Source organism: Octodon degus, unplaced genomic scaffold (assembly GCF_000260255.1).
Source record: "Octodon degus isolate 3935 unplaced genomic scaffold, OctDeg1.0 scaffold00003, whole genome shotgun sequence".
Classification (NCBI taxonomy): domain Eukaryota; kingdom Metazoa; phylum Chordata; class Mammalia; order Rodentia; family Octodontidae; genus Octodon; species Octodon degus.
In genome coordinates, this window is record NW_004524579.1 from 24,081,678 (window position 1) to 24,088,092 (window position 6,415).

A 6,415-nucleotide genomic window follows, 5' to 3' on the forward strand; every position below is an offset into this window, starting at 1 on the left:
ATTGAGAGGGACTGCAAATGTAAAATATCCACTAAAAATCGGGCGTGGTGGCAAAAACCTGTAATTCCAGCACTTTGGGAAGTTGAGGTAGGAGGATCGTAAATTCGCGCCCCGCATAGGTAAATTTGTAATTTAGAGAAACTATCAAAAAGAAGGTGGGGGGTGGGGAACTGTGGGTGGCATTTGCAAAAACCTTGGGTTGGGGCTGGTGAGATGGCTCAGTGGTCTAAAGCACCTACTTAGAACAGGACCGCGGTTAAATCCCCCAGCACATGCCAGCCAGCCCCGCCCCCAGGTGGGCTGAGCTGGCCACACACACACACACACACACACACACACACACACACACACACAATAAATAAATAAAATTTTTTAAAAAGTTATTAAAAAACAAATAGAGATGGAATTTGCTTTAAAAAATTAAAAAACAAACCTTGGGTTCAATCTCCAGTATGAAATGTTTTAAAACTCCAAGAATAAACATTAACATAATTTGCATTTCTACGTTGACCTCAGGGCTCCTTCAGGCGCTTGTCTCAGAGTTTACTATTTGTTCTAGCCAGTAGCTAAGGATAGGTCCCTAACTACCCTTTCTCACCACCTTTACTGAAAAGGGCTTACAGTTAGGAACCCTTCTTCTGTCTCTTTGAGATGTATGTGTACCTACCAGGACTCAGCAGCTTTTTCTTTGGGACCCGAATGCCATCCCTTTAAAAAGTAATCATCAGGTAAGACAGGGCCTCTATCTCTCAGTCTTTGGTGCAGGGAATGCATTCCTAACTTTGGCACTTGTTAGCTGGCACATAGAGCTGGTCTGCTTGTACTTACACTGAACAACTCTTTAATTTTTCAGCTCCCTGACTCTACCGGACCCCTGGTGCTTTCCTTCCTCCTTATCCCTTATAAACTCCTACTAGCCTTTTTATGGGTCTAATTCACACTGGGCCCTCCTCCCTATTGATAGTACATTACTGATAAATCTTTTTTTTTTAATTCTTTTAATTCGGTATTTATTGGTAACTTAAAATATGGACTTTTGCAAGGTATAAATAGATACCACCCACCTGTAAAAATTTTCAACAAGAAAGATACTGAAAGGTGTAATGTCAAACATTGAGAAATGAGATACAGATATGTACTACTATAACTACTTTTCAGGATTTTTCTGGCCATTCTGGTCAACAGAATAAAAGAAGGAAAAGAAACAATAGGTTATAACACAAATGAAAAGTGAAAACAATTACTGTTAGATGATATTAATGTCGACATAGCAAAGCCAAGTGAATTTAAAACATCATTCACTAAGATACATGATATAAAGTCAGTAAAAAATTGTTTTTTTGGCTGAGGAGATAACTCAGCAGTGTGAGAGCCGCTGGACAAGCACAAAGACCCAGGTTCGATCCCGGACACCACATGCCATTCTGGCCTTGTGTGTCCAGACAGGAGGCTGAGAGAGAAGGATCACAAGTCCAAGCTGTGCAGCGAGACTCTGTATTAAATAAATAAATAAAAGATTTTTTTAAAAAATGTGTTGTTTCCCACAAGTAGTGCATATTTACTATCTCCAAAAACTGGCCCCAAATGCAAGTCAGGTAGAGAGATATAAATGAAGATTAAGGGAGTAAAAGAGGTAACACAATAGCAACAGATCTCCCCTCCTCTTCCTCTTCTCCTTTCTTCTTCTTCTTCTTCTTCTTCTTCTTCTTCTTCTTCTTCTTCTTCTTCTTCTTTTTTTTTTTTTTGCAGTACTGGGAATTCAACAAAAACCTGTACATTGAACTATATTTCCAGCCCCCTCCCTTTCTTTAATTTTTTATTGTGAGACAAGGTGTTGCTAAATCACTGAATTACCTAGGCTGGGCTTGAACTTGCAGTCCTGCTGCCTCAGCCTCCCCCAGTACTAGGATTGTAGGTGTGTGTCATTACACCCAGCACTGCCCTCTTCAGACTGTCATACTGCCCTGAAGAACAAAAACATGCCTAGGTTAGCCTATTGGCTTTAGGAGAATAATGAAAGAGATGTGAATCAGTACCAGATCATCCTAGCCAGTCCCAGCCTAGAGCATCCTCACCCAATCATAGACGAATGAGACTAACTGGTAATTCAAGTCACTAAAATTTTAGGGTTGTTTGTTCCACAGTATTTTTGCAGTGACAGATTGCTTCTCTTCCATGTCTACAGATACTCTAATTTTTATTCTAATACATTGATGGTACCTGAAAATTCCCACATTTATATCTCCTACTCAGTACTCACCTGTGACTTCTTGGCTGGTATAGCCAACTATCATTCGGATGTCTAATAGATGTTACCTTGCCCAAAGCTCAACTCCTGATTTTTCTTCTGAATCCTATTTCTTCTTTAGTCAACCTATGTCAATTAGTGGTAACTACAGTGACTCAGGGAAGATTTTTTGGATATCACTGGTTCTTTTTCTCTCATCTTGTAATATCCAACAGTAAATCCTATTAACTCTTATTTCAACACATGCTATGGTATAGTGCAATTATATCAGTTCATTATAAAAGGGCATGTTCAGCTGTCTTGCTCTCTTGCTTTCTGTTTACTTTTCTGCCACAGGATGACACAGCAGAAAGTCCCTCACCAGATTCGGGGTCCCTGATTTCCTTTTAGACAGGGATTTCCTGTGCAGTCCAGGCTGGCTTTAGACTCACTTTGTATCTCAGACTGGCCTCCAACTCATGGTGATCCTCCTCCTTTAACTTCCAAGTGCTGAACTTATAGGCATAGCACCTCCACACCTGAATTTAGGTCTCTTAACCTCTAAAACCATGACCCAATAAATTTCTTCTCATTATACATTTAATCTGTGGTATTCTAACAACATAAAAAAAAAACTAAGATAACTTATATCGCAATCTAACCACTTCTTATCAGCAAACATTCTGGTCCAAGTTACTATCGTTTCTTCGTAAATCAGTATAGTAGCCCCTAAAATTTTTTGTGCTTCCATCTTTGTCTCTACAGTTTATTCTCCCCAGAACAGCCCAGGTACTTCTAAAATCAAATAATGAAAGCAAGTTATTTGTTGGGAGAACTGAGTCATCTGTCTTGTAGAAAATTTCCCACATCCTGGGTTGTGCTGATTGTAATCCCATGGTCCTGGATAAACGTAAATGCTGTGTATAATGCCCAGCTATCAGAAAGAAAGAAAGAAAGAAAGAAAGAAAGAAAGAAAGAAAGAAAGAAAGAAGAAAGAAAGAAAGAAAGAAAGAAAGAAAGAAAGAAAACACTAATGGAAGAAAACAGTCACTAATCTAAATTTTTTTTAACCAACTCAATGAAAAAATGTCAGGCACATGGTAAAATTGTTTTCACAAGTTGAATCTTAGAATAATTTTTAATAAGTCTGTTGGCTTTGCTCTCTTTCCATTTTTGAATTTCAGCATCTCTATTTCTGCGATCATTAAAAAATAGCTCATGAAAATAAGGATGATGCCTATAATTTATTAAAAATTTAGATTCACTTTGAAGGCTGACAAAAATGGATTATGGCTTTTAACATTTTTGTCTTGATAATATATTTTAATAGATACATTTATTTTATTGCCTATGTCTGAGCTATGAATCAATGATGACTGAGGTATGTTTGCTTTTAATCTTGTTATTAACAGTAGCAACTTGGAGTTTAAATGGGTTTATGGCAACAAAGTTCACCTAAATGGGTTCTATTTGAGGTTAGCATTGGACAAAAATAGGAAAATCCCACAAGAAGAAACTCATTCATGTTTATGGACTCATACAAGCTATTTCTGGTATGAAACTCAAATGAAGCCATTTGCAAACTGAAAGCCTGTGCATTATGAAGTGTATCTGGAAATAGGGCTCTTGGAAATGGAAAGTTTCTTTAAAAAATAAAAGTGAGTCACTGTATCTATTTCAAAAAGGTATTAATCCCAAGTGGCTACATGGAGCTAGTTTTATTTTTAAAACATACCACCTGAATAAATAAAATCAGAATTTATAAACTATTTACTCAGGTACATATATTTCCTTCTCTCATTTTTTTCATTCTCTTATTCAAAAAGAATTTATTGAACTTTTAAGATGGGCCTTACATCGGCATGGGATTGTGGGCTGAGCACAAATAATCAGACACACTCCTGGTCTGATGAAAATGATCAACCACTAAGAAAAGCAAGTCATAGAATGGAAGGAGTTACAAAGCACAAATGATCAGTACTTAAAAAATGGATATATAACAAAATATAGTTTTTGTCTCAAACTGGGTGGATCATGGGAGTCATCTGAGGGCTCTTAAATATATACAATTATCTTCCAGTTGATGGTGCACCTAATACATGTATTTCTCTTCACCACTTCCTATGACTCCATTAAGTTATAAAGGATTAATAAAGTGAAATGCATTTATAATAGTAAAGATAAGGAGGAATATAAGCATTTTAAACAGTCTCTAGAAGATTAAAAAAAAAAAGGGAAGGAAACATATCAATAACATATGGTGGGCAGAGCTGTTGCCCCAACATGAACCACTGGGGGAAAAGGATACAGCAAAGGTGGAAATTATTGTGAAGTGTTTCACATAAACTCATTTAAAGTCAGCAATGTAGTGGAGACTTAGAAGGAAAAGTAGGTCTGAAAACAGGTAGATTAATGGATGCTCTGTATGTGAACTAGATAGCTTTCCAAGCAGCAATTCACATTCCCCTTAGACAAACTTACGGACTGTGGCATTTGCCCTGAGCAAGAATGAAAGCAACACTTTCCTTTTAGGATACCAAACTATGCGAGAAGATCCTACTATGAGTATTGCTGCTCTAGAGTAAGGCTGTTTTTATTTAAGCATTTGGAAGGCTATTAACTTCACTCCTGATTTTCTACTAGTTCAGTCTACAATTAAGTCTCACACAAGCACATGGTTTCCAATTAGACCTTTCTCCCCACACCAATTGTATAGCTAACTCAAGTTCATTTTTTTTCTTTTTTTACTTTTTGGCGGAACTGGGGATCGAACTCAGGCCCTTGTGCTTGCCAGGCAAGCGCTTATTCTACTGAGCCATCTCCCCAGCCCCATTTTTATTAGTATATGCAGGAAACCAGGACATATGACGAAAACCAGCAACATACAATGAGAGAAAATGGAAAGTCAAAAATAAAACTGACCAGAGGGAACAGATAATTTAGAAAAATTAGTAATAACAAAAATGATTTGACCTCAGAATGTAGCTTAGTGATAGAGTAAATGATTAGCATGCACAGGCCTTTGGCTCCAATCTGTAGGTAGCACCATAAAGAAAAGAAAAATTCAAGACATATTTGTACAAAAATTTTTATTCAAAAGTAACAAGAAACAGAAAACTCTCAAAATTTGAAAAGTTTATAATCTTCTAAAAAAGGTTCATTAAAGATAAAGTTAAATAAATCTCCCAGAACACGGAGGAAAAACAAAAACACAAGAGAGGAAAAATGGGAATCTCATAGGGAAGAAATTTAGGCCAGGAAATAACAAAATAAAAATTTTCAGAGATGAAGAGTGTTCTAACTGAAAAGACTTAGTAAGAGGGCCAGGGAGACGGCTCAGTAGAATAAGCACTTCCTTGGCAAGTGCAAGGGCCTGAGTTCAATCCCTGGTTCCATAAAAAAAAAAAAAAAGACTTAGTAAGTGAAAAGTGGGTTAAATGATTTTTTTAAAAAATCCATTACCTGAGCCATCATCATAAAATTTTAAAGCATCTTATTACAAGGAATATTCTAAAAGCTTCAATGATGGAAAATGTTACCTATAAAGAAATAAGAAACCAAATAGGTGACAATAACATACTTTCAACTTTGTTTTCCATTATGTTTTTTTAAACTATGTTTTGACTTTATAGTATTCAAATATTTTGGCAAATGGTTAACATTTTTTCATACATGTGCAAGTATATTTTGATCATATCCCTCAGTAAGATTCTTCTTAGTGCCTTCTGCTTATCTAATAAGTCTTTTTGCTTTCATGTTATCTGCCTTAGATTTCACACATTTGTATTCTTGAGCCTGACTTATTTTTCTAACATGATAATCTTCAGTTCCACCCATTTTCTTGTAAATTATACAATTTTATTCTTTGTTATGACTGAATAATACTCCATGGTGTATACATATATTTTCATTATCTAATCATGTATTGATAGACATATAGAGTTGTCCCATATCATGGGTATTGCAAATTATGTCACAATAAACGTGGATGTGCAGATATCTCTACAGTATGCTGACTTTGATTTCTTTGGGCATTTACCAAGGAGTACTATAATTGGATCAGACAATAGTTCTAGTTTTTTATAGGGTAAAAATAGAATAGGGGGCAGGGAGACAGTTCAGTGAAATAAGTACTTGCCTAGCAAGTGAAAGGTCCTGAGTTTGATCTCTGGTACCACCACCAAAAAA